Source organism: Leopardus geoffroyi, chromosome E1 (genome assembly GCF_018350155.1).
Source record: "Leopardus geoffroyi isolate Oge1 chromosome E1, O.geoffroyi_Oge1_pat1.0, whole genome shotgun sequence".
Lineage (NCBI taxonomy): Eukaryota > Metazoa > Chordata > Mammalia > Carnivora > Felidae > Leopardus > Leopardus geoffroyi.
This window is the reverse complement of record NC_059330.1, coordinates 47,758,523-47,773,712: the sequence shown is the minus strand read 5'-3', so window position 1 is coordinate 47,773,712 and position 15,190 is coordinate 47,758,523. Positions and strand designations below refer to the sequence as shown.

The 15,190-nt window shown below is 42.4% G+C and overlaps 1 protein-coding gene across 7 annotated transcripts in view; it reads right to left on the bottom strand.

The window, feature by feature from the left end:
• HELZ (helicase with zinc finger) overlaps nt 1-15,190 on the bottom strand; it is a 163,994-nt gene that overhangs the window by 142,082 nt on the left and 6,722 nt on the right. The gene's annotated exons all lie outside the window — the stretch shown is intronic.

Sequence of the window (15,190 nt, the reverse complement as noted above, 5' to 3'; positions counted from 1 at the left end):
GGACCTAGCTACACATCCTCCTTCTGAAGAAGTTAAAAAAGCTTTCTCATGGGTAAAATAAAAACTGCCAAAGTGAGACAATGTCTCAGCCATGCTAAAATGGACTATAGAAAATACACTGTAAGAGATCTGGAACTACTACTCCTGGAAGAGGCCAGCACCCACATACACCTCACTGTGTGGCTGACACTCTTGTCGAGGATACAGACACAGCTGTATCAACACCGTACAATCCTACCGCCTGCCCAGAACAGCCTGATCCAAGGGCAAACAGTGACCAAGCTCTAAGAGTCTCTCCCATGGGGACAGGGAGGCCCAGGGAATGGAGATGAGTCCCGTGAATCACATCGATACAGGAAGAAGCATCACATCCGCCCATTGTGAGATCTACCCCCTATCAGCCTTGATTCTTTCTCTTCCTGTTAAAAACAACCAACTTGCATAAAAAGAATATAAAACACTGTATGTAACTTTCTACAAACTCCTCCACCTGTGGGGAACATGGGCTTGGGAGTGTGTGACTTCACAGGCAAGGGAAACCAAGATTCCAACCCAAATCCATTAACTCCTGCAATCTGCTGCTGACCTATAAAAGAGATTAATATCATTAGTTGTTTGGCCACCCAGTATCCATTCCTTTTCCTGCTAACAAAAGCCCACATTTTCCCTTTGAGAATTCACCTCACCCCTACTCTCAGTCCATATGGTTCCTGAAGAGCGGACCGCATCAAGGAATCCAAGGGTGTCATGTGACCACAACTGGCTCATAGCCCCAAACACAAAGACTGGCTCAGGTAAGACATGTGACCCCATAAGAACCAATGAGACACGAGACTTCTGCTGAGGCTTCTGCTGGGAAAAAGACAGGTGTTCTTTCCCACTAAACCTAAAGTGTGAGAGGCTCCCGGGGTTGAATATGCTGCGGCCACTTTTCTAATATATGGCCCCTACAACTGAAGTCTGTACAGGAAAAGGCAGAGTTGATCCATAGGGAGAAACAGTCCTGATGACATCACTTGAGCCCCAACTCCAGCTAACTATGCCTGGACTTTGCAGTTAAGTGAGCCAAGAAATTTCTTTCTAGTTTAACCCAGGCAGTTGGGGCTAATTGATATACATGTATGTCTGATTAGCACCTCACAGGATGTGAAAAACTGAATGAGCTGATAATTGTCTTATAATATATATACACACGATTATTAGTCACACTGGCCACAGTTATTGATTGCTAATAACGGTAAATATAAAGAAGAAAAAAGTGGGCTTGGGAGAGAAATGGCTTAATGTGATACTTGGTTATTCTGCCTGTTAAAAATACAATTCTAGGAGCGCCTGGCTGGCTTAGTCAGTGAAGCACACAACTCTTGATCTCAGGGTTGTGAGTTCGAGCCCCACGTTGGGTGTAGACATTACTTAAAAATAAAATCTTGGGGTGCCTGGGTGGCTCAGTCGGTTAAGCGGCCGACTTCAGCTCAGGTCACGATCTCGCGGTCCGTGAGTTCGAGCCCCCGCGTCGGGCTCTGGGCTGATGGCTCAGAGCCTGGAGCCTGCTTCCGATTCTGTGTCTCCCTCTCTCTCTGCCCCTCCCCCGTTCATGCTCTGTCTCTCTCTGTCTCAAAAATAAATAAAACGTTAAAAAAAATAAAAATAAAATAAAAATAAAATCTTAAAGGGGCGCATGGGTGTCTCAGTCCATTAAGCTCAGGTCATGATCTCATCGTTCGGTTCATGAGTTCGAGCCCAGCATCCAGCTCTGCGCTGACAGAGCAGAGCCTAGTTTCCATCTCTCTGCCCATGCCTTGCACTCGCTGTCTCTCAAAAAATAAATAAACATTTAATAAAAATAAAAATAAAAGAAAGTGTGAAAGTCTTCACAAACCTAAGCCAATCATCTCCTTTGGTGAAGCAAAAGTCCCGTGTGTCCCTAAGACTAAGGATAAGGAGTATTTTAATTAGCACCAGCTTTCCAAAAAATGATAACATCTGCACTTTCCACAAGTCAACTTTATAAGAACATCGCTATCGCTAAGTTAGTTTTCACTACTTTTATAGAAAAGAAATTTGTTTTAAAATCTATCCATCTTAGTACAATAAAAAAAAAAAAGGAAAAACACTGATAAATTGGACTTCATCAAAATTACACTTTGGCTCTTTGAAAGACACTGTTAAGAGAACGAAAACTAAAGACTAAGAAAAAATTATCTGCACATCACATGTCTGAAAGAGGATTTGTGTCTGAACACAGAAAGAAGTCTCAAAACTCAACAATAAGCAAACAACCAAATTAAAAGCTGGATAAAAGATTTCCACACACACTCCAAAGAGGGCATAATGATGGCAAATTAGCACATGAAAAGATGAGGCTTTAGTCATCAGAGAAATGCAAATTAAAACCATGATTAGACAATACTACATACTATTAGAGTGGCTACATTACAAACATCGATAACATCGGCGATGCGGAAGAACTGGAACACTCCAGACATTGCTGGTGGGAATATAAAATGGTACAGCTACTCCAGAAAAAGGGCTGACAATGTCTTAAAAAAGTTAAACACATACTCACTACATGACCCAGCAATCCCCTCTCCCCAGACAGCTACCCTGGAGAAATGAAAAGACACGTTCACACAAAAATCTATACACAAACGTTTACAGCAGCTCTATTCATAACTGCTAAAAACTGAGATACATCCAAATGTCCCTTAATAAGTGACCATGGAAAACTACTCAGCAATAAAAAAAGAATACGTTTGCAATATATGCAATACCTTACATGACTGAAAAAGTAAAAGAGCCCAGTCTTAAAAGCTTACATATTGTATGATCCCATTTGTATTATATTTTCGAGAAGCCAAGACTAAAGGGATGGAAAAAGGTCAGTGGCGGGAGGGGTTATGGGGGGGGGGATGGATGACTATGAAAGAAGAGGGTGAGGACACTGCTCTGTATCCTGACTGCAGTGCTAGGTGCACAAACTATACATACAGGAAATTAATAGAAGTATACACCAAGAGACAAAAGCCAACTTTTACCGTATGATAATTTTAAGAATAAAACTTTTAAATTGCTTTTAAAATAGGAATCGGTGTCATAATTAATATGGTTTTTGTTTTTTAAAGTTTATTCATTTTGAGAGAGAGAGAGAGAGAGAGAGCGCGCGCGCGAGCACGCGCGCATGCACATCCAAGCAGGGGAGGGGCAGAGAAAGGAGGACAGAGAAATGCCCAAGCAGGCTCCATGCTGACAGCACAGAACCCAACACAGGGCTCGAACCCACGAATCATGAGATCATCACCTGAGACGAAATCAAGAGGTGGATGCTCAACCGACCAAGCCACCCAGGAGCCACTAACATAGTTTTTAAAAATTGAAAAGAAACAGATACAGAAGGATAAGCGTGTTGTTAATAAATGGAAAACCTATACATTTCCTCTTCCGTGCATGTAGGTTTTAGAGGCAAGAATGGAGCCTTCAGAAAGAATGTCTCCAAATAGAGCAATCATTGAGTTCACTTGGCACAAACTATAGAATATTTTTGAAGAATTCCATCATCACTAGGTAATTTGTCTAGAACCAAAAGTAAATATTGGAAGAAAAATGAAATCAATAGTGCACCACAGAGGTGGTAGGTAGACAGGCCTGGACTAAGATATTTTCAGTAACAGATGAAAAAAAGGAAGGTGATTTTTAAAAGCATCATTCTTTGCCCACTGGGGACTTCTTTCTAAAACAGTATGAGAATAACCATCAGACCACCATGAAATCAAGGCATGAAATGTATTTTATTGTTTAATTTTTTTTTTTTCAACGTTTATTTATTTTTGGGACAGAGAGAGACAGAGCATGAACGGGGGAGGGGCAGAGAGAGAGGGAGACACAGAATCGGAAACAGGCTCCAGGCTCTGAGCCATCAGCCCAGAGCCCGACGCGGGGCTCGAACTCACGGACCGCAAGATCGTGACCTGGCTGAAGTCGGATGCTTAACCGACTGTGCCACCCAGGCGCCCCTGTATTTTATTGTTTAAAAAAAAATCAGTTACGGGGCGCCTGGGTGGCTCAGTTGGTTAGGCGTCCGACTTCGGCTCAGGTCATGATCTCACAGTTTGTGAGTTCAAGCCCCGCTGACAGCTCAGAGCCTGGAGCCTGCTTGGGATTCTGTGTCTCCCTCTCTCTCTCCCCCTCCCCTGCTCGTGCTCTTTCTCTCTCTCTCTCTCTCTCAAAAATAAATAAACATTAAAAAAAATTTTTTGGGGGCGCCTGGGTGGCGCAGTCGGTTAAGCGTCCGACTTCAGCCAGGTCACGATCTCGCGGTCCGTGAGTTCGAGCCCCGCGTCAGGCTCTGGGCTGATGGCTCAGAGCCTGGAGCCTGCTTCCAATTCTGTGTCTCCCTCTCTCTCTGCCCCTCAACCGTTCATGCTCTGTCTCTCTCTGTCTCAAAAATGAATAAAACATTAAAAAAAAAAAATTAAAAAAAAAAAATCAGTTACGGGGCGCCTGGGTGGCTCAGTTGGTTAGGCGTCCGACTTCGGCTCAGGTCATGATCTCACAGTTTGTGAGTTCAAGCCCCGCTGACAGCTCAGAGCCTGGAGCCTGCTTGGGATTCTGTGTCTCCCTCTCTCTCTCCCCCTCCCCTGCTCGTGCTCTTTCTCTCTCTCTCTCTCTCTCAAAAATAAATAAACATTAAAAAAATTTTTGGGGGGCGCCTGGGTGGCGCAGTCGGTTAAGCGTCCGACTTCAGCCAGGTCACGATCTCGCGGTCCGGGAGTTCGAGCCCCGCGTCAGGCTCCGGGCTGATGGCTCAGAGCCTGGAGCCTGTTTCCGATTCTGTGTCTCCCTCTCTCTCTGCCCCTCCCCCGTTCATGCTCTGTCTCTCTCTGTCCCAAAAATAAATAAACGTTGAAAAAAAAAAATAAAAAAATAAAAAAATTAATTAAAAAAAATTTTTTTTAATCAGTTATCTTCCTTAATTTTTCTTATTAATGTACGCATGGCCCCCCCTTTATTTCAAAAAAGCTAAAAATCTTATTTGATTAAAGACAGACTTCAAAGAACAAAAATAAACTGTGATCAAACAGCAGGAGCCCACAGTAGCAAATAAAATTTCTTCAATCTAAACCGAAGATGATTTCTGTATCTCTGTCTTAGACGTTTGTCTCCATCAGAAACAACAAAAAAAAAAATTATCTCCCTCATGATTAACTTGGGTGGAATGAATCAGACTGCGTTTGTAAAGATCTCGTAAGACTGAAGAGCTGTGCTAAACATTACCACTATCCACTCTGACAGCAATTACTTAAGAGCCATAATCAGGACTTGATTGGACTCCAAGTTATCCTCAATTATTAAGCTATATAACAATAAAACCATAGGAAAACTTAAAAGACAAATATAATGAAATACACAAGTTTCTTTAAACAACTAACAAAACAAAAATGTAAACAAAGGAAGAACTGCCAGAAAAAAGTTGTGTTTGACTTTTTTTTTTTTTTAATTATTTGCCTTTAATCTGCCTCATGCATTATTATTTTCCCTGTGGAAATTCTATTATTCTGAAAACAAGACTCTACTGGAAAGTAAATGTTGTGACAAAAGAAAAGCCAGATTGATACATTAAAATAAGCCCCATGACCTAGCCCCATGGGGGAAGGACACACCCCCTTCTCCCTCCTGAGCTAGGGAGTCAGGCTTCCTCAAGGGGCAGAGCATGAAGGGCCGTGCCTCTGGAGGTGGCAAGGAGCTTCGGTACTAAATATCCAGGCCACCCACAGTCTGGCTACCACCTAACTAACTTTCCCACCACAACCCACGGGCAGTCGGGCTTCCCAGTCTCTGACACCATGCCCGTCCCTCTGCCTGCAGTCCCTGCCCTCCTCTCTCTCTGAATCTAACTCCTCCTCACCTTTAAATGAAGGCTTCCATACCTACTTCCCTAAGATGCTCTCCCCAAACCAGTACTTCCTACAGAATCATCTATTATTTTGGATTAATCATCTATTATTTTGGATTAAATATATCATATAAGATGCCCTATCTGCCCGACACAACCATCTTATAAATCGGGGTCATATTTTATATCATTTATATCCCGAGACAACCATTCAATTCACTAAAGCCATTCAAGAAAGACTTTAATTGAATTTCCCAAAGAGATGGCCTAAAATAACCTGAATGCCAAGCATTCCAAGAACTGTCCTGTACCAAATTAAATACTCATTAGAATTCCAAGTCATAAGGAGGAATGTTGTGTTATCTTTAAACTTATCTGCTTTTATCCAAAACTGGAATCTGCGATGGTTCTAGGAGATACACAGGCAAAATATTCTGCAAAGCAAAAGTTTTATTCATTCTACTGTGTTTAATATTCACCCAGTCTTGCTCGCACTTTTCTCTAAAACTCTTATAAAATCTCTGAGCATGCAAGAAGCATTAGAAGAGAGACTAAGCCTATTGAGAAGAAAACTAGAAACTAAGATCATCAATCATATTCCATTTTGAATAATTTCTTTCATAAAGAGGTAAATTCTCCTAAATTCCAGAATGAATGGAATCACATAGCAAAGTAAAATGTTTTAAATACATAAAAGAAATACCCTAATGGACCTTCCACCATCTGTTTTAGTAATTAAAATGATAAAAACAAGAAAAACTTTTAATTTTTTTAAGTTTATGTATTTATTTGGTGGCGGGGGGGGGGGTGCAGAGAGAAAGGGAGAGAGAGAATCCTGAGCAGGCTTCACACTGTCAGCAGAGAGCCCAATACAGGGCTCCAACTCACGAACCGTGAGATAATGACCTGAGCTGAAACCAAGAGTCGGACGTTCAACCGACTGAGCCACCCAGGTGCCCCAAGAAAAACTAAATTTTAAAAGCTGTATCAGCAGCTAAAACTGAGGGGTTTTTTTCCATCTACTAGCTTGGCTTTTCCTGACCCATATTTTAGAATTGCTAGCAATTCTGGCAATAGCCTTCTTTCAATAATTCCAAATTATTTCTTGAAAAGTTTGAGCCTCCTCCCAAATCATTTAACATGCTTACTAATCATTAAAAGTATACATATTTAAAAACCCACATTTATGAAGCAATCAAATTACATTAAAGGACTGACTTTCTAGAAAAGGTTGCTGTTTGCCAAGAAAACTTTATGACTACAAAAATTTTCTATTTGCATTTCTTCATTTTCCCTTTTAGATTATCTGTGTAGACTTGTAAACACATAATCCCAAACAGTTGAGCTTTTTATATAAAACATAAATCGATTTTTAAAAAGCCAACTGCATAATTAAAACAGTACCACCAACCACCATCATCCCTCTTAAAGCTGTCTTTAATTTACCAACAATCTATGTTCTAAAAATATATTTTCAAATCAGCGTTTGAAACTCAGTACAGAGTTTCCTGCTCCCATTTGGTTAAGTAAAAACAAGTTGATTATAAAACAATACAGTATAGGGGCATCTGGGTGGCTCAGTTGGTTGAGTATCCGACTTCAACTCAGGTCATGATCTCCCAGTTTGTGGGTCCAAGCCCCGCATTGGGCTCAATGCTATCAGCCTATCAGCACACTGTCAACTTTGGATCCTATGTCCCCCTCTCTCTGCCCCTTCCCTGCTTTCGCTCTTCTCAAAAATAAACAAACACTGGGGTGCCCGAGTGGCTCAGTTGGTTAAGCGTCGGACTTCGACTCAAGTCATGATCTTCCCCGTTCATGGGTTCGGGCCCTGTGTCGGGCTCTGTGCTGACGGCTTGGAGCCTGGAGCCTGCTTCAGATTCTGTGTCTCCCTCGCCTTTTGCCCCTCCCCCACTCACACTCTATTGCTCTCTCTCAAAAATAAACAAAACACTTTAAAAATTTTTAATAAATATTTTTTAAAATCTTAATTAAAAAAAAAAAAACCTGTTATTTCATGTACCCTAGTACACACATAGCTCATCTTGAGCCTAAGATCCAGTATAGACACATTTGCCCAAAACGCCACTCTCTGGTTGAGAAAGAAATGTAAATGCTAAGGCATAGAACATCCTTTGCTGTCAACTGCTAATTGGATTAGAAATCCTTAATATCATTTCTAGTGCTGAAATTCTATTATTCTATATAAAACAACATTAAAATAGATATACATTTGTGGCGCCTGGCTGGCTCAGTGAGTAGAGCATGTGACTCAATCTTGGGGTTGTAGGTTCGAGCCCCATGTTGAGTACAAAGACTGCTTAAAAATCTTAAAAAATAGGGGCGCCTAGGTGGCTCAGTCGGTTAAGCGTCCGACTTCGGCTCAGGTCATGATCTCACGATTCAGGAGTTTGAGCCCCACGTTGGGCTCTGTGCTGACCGCTCAGAGCCTGGAGCCTGCTTCAGATTCTGTGTCTCCCTCTCTGTCTGGCCCTCCCCCGTTCATGCTCTGTCTCTCTCTGTCTCAAAAATAAATAAACATTAAAAAAAAAATTTTTTTTTTTTAAATCTTAAAAAATAAATAAGTTTAGGGGCGCCTGGGTGGCTCAGTCGGTTAAGCATCCGACTTCAGCTCAGGTCATGATCTCACAGTTAGTGAGTTCAACCCCGCATCGGACTCTGTGCTGACCGCTCAGAGCCTGGAGCCTGCTTCGAATTCTGTGTCTCCCTCTCTCTCTGTTCCTCCCCCTGCTCATGCTCTGTGTCTCTCTCTCCCTTTCTCTCTCCTTCAAAAATCAATGAAAACATTTAAAAAAAAATTTTTTTTTAATAAATAAGTTTACGTTATCATTTCACACCCATTAGGATGGCTACTATAAAAAAAAAAAAAAAAAGCCCAGAAAATAACAAGTGTTGGTGAGGATGTGAGCAAATTGGACTCCTTGTACACTGCTGGTGGGACATACGATGGTGTTACTACTTTGGAAAACACTAAGTACAGAATTACCACAAGATCCAACAATTCTACTTCTGGGTTAATACCCAAAAGAACTAAAAGCAGGGACTGGAACAAATATTTGTACACCCATGTTCACAGCAGCATTATGTCTAACAGCCAAAAGGTGGAAACCACCCAAGTGTCCATCCGCAGATGAATGGATTAAAAATGTGGCATTTACATACAATGGCGTATTATTTAGCCTTAAGAAGGAAGGAATTGCTGACGCGTGCCACAACATAGGTGAGCCCTGAAGACACCACGGTAGGTGAAAAAAGCCAGGCACAAAGGACAATGTATGATCGTACTTATATGAGGGACCTAGAATGGCAAATTCACAGAGACAGAAAATAGAATGCTGGTTGCCAGAGGCTTGCAGGAGGGGGAAATGGAGAGTTGTTTAACAGGTACACAGTTTCGGTTTGGGGCAATGAGAGAGTTTTAGAGACAGATGGTGGAGGCAGTTAAACAACACGATTGTACTTACTGCCACTGAAATGAATACAAAAATGGCTAAAATGGTAAATTTCTTGTCATGCATATTTAACCAAAATTTCTAAAAACTACAAGTACACAAGCCTTGATAACCTCCTTATAAGCAGTGAGGCCCATGGCTTAATCCAGAAGCAAACTTAAGGACTCCTCAGGGTCCATTTCCCAGTATGCCCTACCCATGAAGAAGGACTAAGAGCAGGGGCGCCTGGGTGTCTCAGGCTAATAAACTCAGAAAAGCCAAAACACAGGGTCCAAGGTGGTTGGAGAGCGGCAAGCTAGGAAAGAGAAGGCGGGGGGCGCCTGGGTGGCTCAGTCGGTTAAGCGTCCGACTTCAGCTCAGGTCATGATCTCGCAGTCCGTGAGTTCGAGCCCTGCGTTGGGCTCTGTGCTGATGGCTCAGAGCCTGGAGACTCCTTCGGATTCTGTGTCTCCCTGTCTCTCTGCCCCTCCCCTGTTCATGCTCTGTCTCTCTCTGTCTCAAAAATAAATAAACGTTAAAGAAAAAAAAAAAAAGGGAAAGAGAAGGCGGGAGGCAGGGACTCTCTCAGGACATGGCCAGCTGATGAGACTGGTGAGGACAGAAGAGCGGTGAGAACAAGGAAGAACAGAGAGCAGGAGAGATCGGAGAAGGGAATTGCCCCTAAGATAACAAAAGGGAGGGGAGTGGAGGCAAAGGTAAAAAAGGTAAAAAAGCAAGAAGGGGATTCATTCAAGAAGAGATTCTGTCCAAGTGTCAGCAGAAAAATTACTTCCTTCCATTGACATGGCCATTTGTATCTAAAGAAACCAAAAAAGTTGATGAAGCCTATGAAAAGTTAGGGAGAAAAATTTTTTTCTATGAAAGACTACTACTGTGTCACCATCCCCAGAGAACTAACATCATTTTTCATGGGTTTTTGTTTTGTTTTTTATACAAGAAAAACTTATTTGCTTAGAATTAATTTCAATGTGGGCCTACCTTTTCTGTTATTAAACATTAGTATACCATGAATGAATTTAAAATGTTCTACAGAACAGGAGTTAAGAGTATGCAAGCTTGAGGGGGTGCCTGGGTGGCTCAGTCGGTTAAGCACCCAACTTCAGCTTAGGTCATGATCTCGTGGTTTGTGGGTTCGAGCCCCACATCGGGTTCTCTGCTGTCAGCATCGAGCCCGCTTTGGATCCTCTGTCCCCCCCTCTCTCTCTGCCCTTCCCCAGCTCATGCTCTCTCCTCCCTCTCTCTCAAAAATAAACATTAAAAACTTAAGAAAAAAAAAAAGAGAGTTTACAAGCTTAAAACCAGATCTGCCTGAATTTCAATCTTGGCATGGCAACCTGAGACAACCTACATAACTCTGCCTCAATCTCCCAATCTGCAAAATAGGGATAATAACAGTATCTACCTTGCAAGCCTCTTGCAAGAATTAAATAGGTTAAATATAAAAGTACTTAGAACAGTGTCTCGCCACTGTTATAAAAGCATCAGCTCACTATTACCCCCCAGGTCTAGAATATGAGCTCCATGGGAGCTGGGATTTTGTCTGCTTTGTTCACTATTGAAGCCCCAGGTTCCTGACCTAAGTATGTGCTGAAAAATAAAAATTTGTTGAATCAGATACACTTTATGCCAGCAACACAGAACCCTGAAGTTGAAGAGCACGACTTTTTTGTTACTACTGACAACTAAAACCCGCATAATAATTTAGCCCCAAAGTTTAGAGTTCATAGAGGGTTTTGACATACCTTGTCTCAAGGGATTTTACAAAGCTGATATTATTTATCTCCATCTCACAAACTAAGAAGACTTCAGGGGTTTGCCCAAAACACAAAGTCTGAGGCAGAACAGGAATTCTGAGCATGGAGTCTGCTGGGGATTCTCTCTCTCTTTCTCTCTCTCTTTCCCTCTCCCCTGCTCGCTCACTCTCTAAAATAAAATAAATAAAAAATAATAAAATAATTTTTTAAAGTTAAAAATAAAAAAAGCAAGTCCTCATTCCCCAACGTAAACTCCGCCACTCCCAACTTTCTACTGAGTACACCTGAACGTGAGGACAACAGCCAGATGACAACCTTCAGCTCTTGGCAGTGAGGGAGGGAAGGGGACACTGGACTGGGAGTCAGGAAGCTTCATCTGTGCTTGGTTTTAGTAAGTACGAGACCTCTCTGGCTCCTCTAATGCCCCTGGGCCCTGAACTTCCTCATCTGTTCCTTCTAGGACTAAAATTCTGACTTCGGCTTTCTCCTAGCTTCTGGAACTCAACAAACAAAACCAAAGTCATCTTTTCTCTATTCCAAACCCCTAAGACGTGTTCTTGCTTCTGATGTCCCTATTCCTGATGCCCATTCTGCCAGCCACCCAAGCATAAACACCTCAACATCACCTCTGACTTAGAACTGTTTCCTTCCCCTCCTGCCTAATCAGTCACCACAACCCTGTTCAACCTCCAAAATATCTTCTGAATCTGTCACCTCCTTTCCATCCCCAAGGCCATCGACTCAATTCAGGCCCTCGCCTGAACTATTGCCATGAGCCCAACTAAGTCCCTCTCTGTGTCTCCTCACGGCCAATCCATCATACTCATCCTCGGTTTGGCACGCAACACCCTCCAAGACCCAGTCCTGACCTCTCTGCGGCCTCATCTTCCATCGCGTTCCGTTATGTCTCCCAGGGTCCAACGAGTTTAGACGCACAGTTTCCTGGCACCCACCTCATGCTGGCACCAACCCCAGCCTCTGCCCAAGCTATCCTTCCCTCCAGAATGCCTCCTTCCATCGCTTCTCCTCTTCGGGGGGGTCAATTTAAATGCCGCTTCTTCAACTGAAGTGTTCCCTGATATCCCCAAGGGGATAGTATCACTCCCTCTACTTAACCCCTAAGCACCTTGGTGGAACCTCTTTTAGAGCACCTATCAAACTCCTAGTAGTCCTTTCATTTTCTGGTGCCCCTGTTCTCCCTACGAGAGGATTCGTTCCTTGTGAGTAGGAAATAGGTTTTATTCATCTTCGTATTCCTCACAAGACAGTTTCTCAAAGACTGTGAAAACATGATGGTATGCCATGAATGAGCTACAGATATTCCACACGGTGATCCCCTCGGCCCTCCAAGCAGCCACAAAGCGACTTCGGCAGCCAGAGTCCCCACTGGTCAAGTCTCAAGCATTCTCAAGTAGCCTCTGCCTCCAACCAGGCAGATGCCGAGACGACGACTTGAGAAGCACTCAGAGGACACACGTGGCACACTGTATAAAGTGGATGCCCAAGAAACATTTGCTGAATTGAATCTTGGAATAATCCATCTGTTCCCCCTCAACCACGGTCCCCAAGATCCCTGACCATCTAGACCTCTTTGAACATTTTCACTGGATGTGTTCTGGTTATCTTTTTATTAACTACCTATCATTACCTGGTTATACTCGCCTTACTATCCAAAGCTTACATCAATACTGTATTGCGCAAAACAGCAGAGGATACGCACAATTTACCATGAAGAGGTTCAAAGAATGAAATTCAACGCTATAGAACAAAGAAAAGCAAATGCCATTTTACACTACCAAATGAGCAAAAACTTTTTAAAAAAATTTTTTTTTACGGGCACCTGGGCGGCTCAGTCGGTTAGGCGTCCGACTTCGGCTCAGGTCATGATCTCACGGTCCGTGAGTTCGAGCCCCGCATCGGGCTCTGTGCTGACAGCTCAGAGCCTGGAGCCTGCTTCGGATTCTATGTCTCCCTCTCTCTCTGACCCTCCCCGGTTCATGTTCTGTCTCTCTCTGTCTCAAAAATAAATAAACATTAAAAAAAATTTTTTTTTAATATTTTTTAATGTTTATTTATTTTTGAGAGAGGGAGAGAGACGGAGCATGAGCAGGGAGCAGAGGTGCAGAGAGAGAGGGAGACACAGAATCCAAAGCAGGCTCCAGGCTCTGAGCTGTCAGCACAGAGCCCAACGCGGGGCTCGAACCCGCAAGCTGTGAGATCATGACCAGAGCCGAAGTCAGATGCCCAACTGACTAAGCCACCCAGGCGCCCCAGTGAGCAAAAACTTTTAAGGAAAAAATGTATTTCTGTCCAGTTATGGTAAAACAGGTACGTCCATGTTTCTGCTAATAGCACAAACTGGTACAACATTCTTGAAAAACAGCGTGGCAACACATATCAAAAGTAGTAATAACATTCATTCCATTTAACACAATACACTCAGGGGGAGCCTGGGTGGCTCAGTCAGTTAAGCAACCTACTTCAGCTCAGGTCATGATCTCATGGTTTGTGGGTTCAGGCCCCACATCAGGCTCCGGGTGGACAGCTCAGAGCCTGGAGCCGGCTTTGGATTCTGTCTCCCTCTCTCTGCCCCTTCCCTGCTCACACCCTCTCTCTCTCTCTCAAAAAATAAACATTAAAAAAAAAAATTATAACACAACACTCAGAAATGTGTCCTAGAACTATAATTAGTCAAAAAATAATAGGGGCGCCTGGGTGGCGCAGTCGGTTAAGCGTCCGACTTCAGCCAGGTCACGATCTCGCGGTCCGTGAGTTCGAGCCCCGCGTCGGGCTCTGGGCTGATGGCTCAGAGCCTGGAGCCTGTTTCCGATTCTGTGTCTCCCTCTCTCTCTGCCCCTCCCCCGTTCATGCTCTGTCTCTCTCTGTCCCAAAAATAAATAAACGTTGAAAAAAAAAATTTTTTTTTAAAAATAATAAACATCTACAATAATGTAGATTAAAGTATTAAGGGAAAACCAGGGAGCAACATGTTTAACCTAACATTAAAAAATTTAAGTAAATTATGGGAGCATGACTTGATGAAATATTTTGCACCCTTTCAAAATGTAAGCATATAAATTGAAATTGTGACACCTATAACATGAAAATGTTCCATGATCTAACAAGCAGAAAAAATTCCAATTACATGCACTATAATTAGACATGAATAAAATATATATATGTACACATATATATACATGTAAATGCTTGTATGTGTACACGTGTATACATACATATATGGTTTTTAACGGAACACCAAAAAGAAAATCAACGATTTTATGGTAATAATCTAAATATTTAACAATTTAATATCCATTCCTCTTAACTTAAAAAAGAAAGTCCCCCCATACTCAAGAAAGAGGGGTTCCAGGATACAAGCTTGACAGAACCTCAAGAAAAGGTCCAACCTATCACTGAGCATTTTGGCCTTACCTGAGAACTCACACATTCCTTATCACAATGACCTCTATATGACAACCCCAGACCATAGCTTTCCAAGGACCAACAAACCATCTCGAATGGTCTTCAGATCACACCCATGAACCCATGAATCATGCAAAACAAGCACAGCCTCAAAAACAAAGACAATCAGCAAAGAGCCAAGCCCACATTCAGTTATAAAACCTGAAAAGATACAGTAGCGTCACATTCAAGTTTCGGGTATTCTCAAAGCCAATTTGCTGCCTCAGTGAGGGACTGTATCACATTTAAAAAGCAGTCTGAAATCATGGACAAACCAAAGAACTAAGGGCCAAGAGACCAAGGTACAGTGAAAGGGAAAAAGAAAAGTTATTCCAACTACAAAGAACAGAAAACTGAAAACTCCAGCTTAAAGCAGATGGGTAAAAGTAGCTGGCAATGTCTTACAAACCAGAGGCCAGAGGCCATAAGGCAGGATGGCAAGATATTTTATCAACAGATGAAGCTTCCTTGAGCTGGTGAGGTCTAAAAAAGACTAGCATTGAAAATGTATCAAAACATAATTTTAGCACTGATGCCCCACAAGGACAGCATCAAAACAGTCTTCTAATTGTTTTTGCTGTAGTATCACCATTGTCCAAACTTAAAATGAA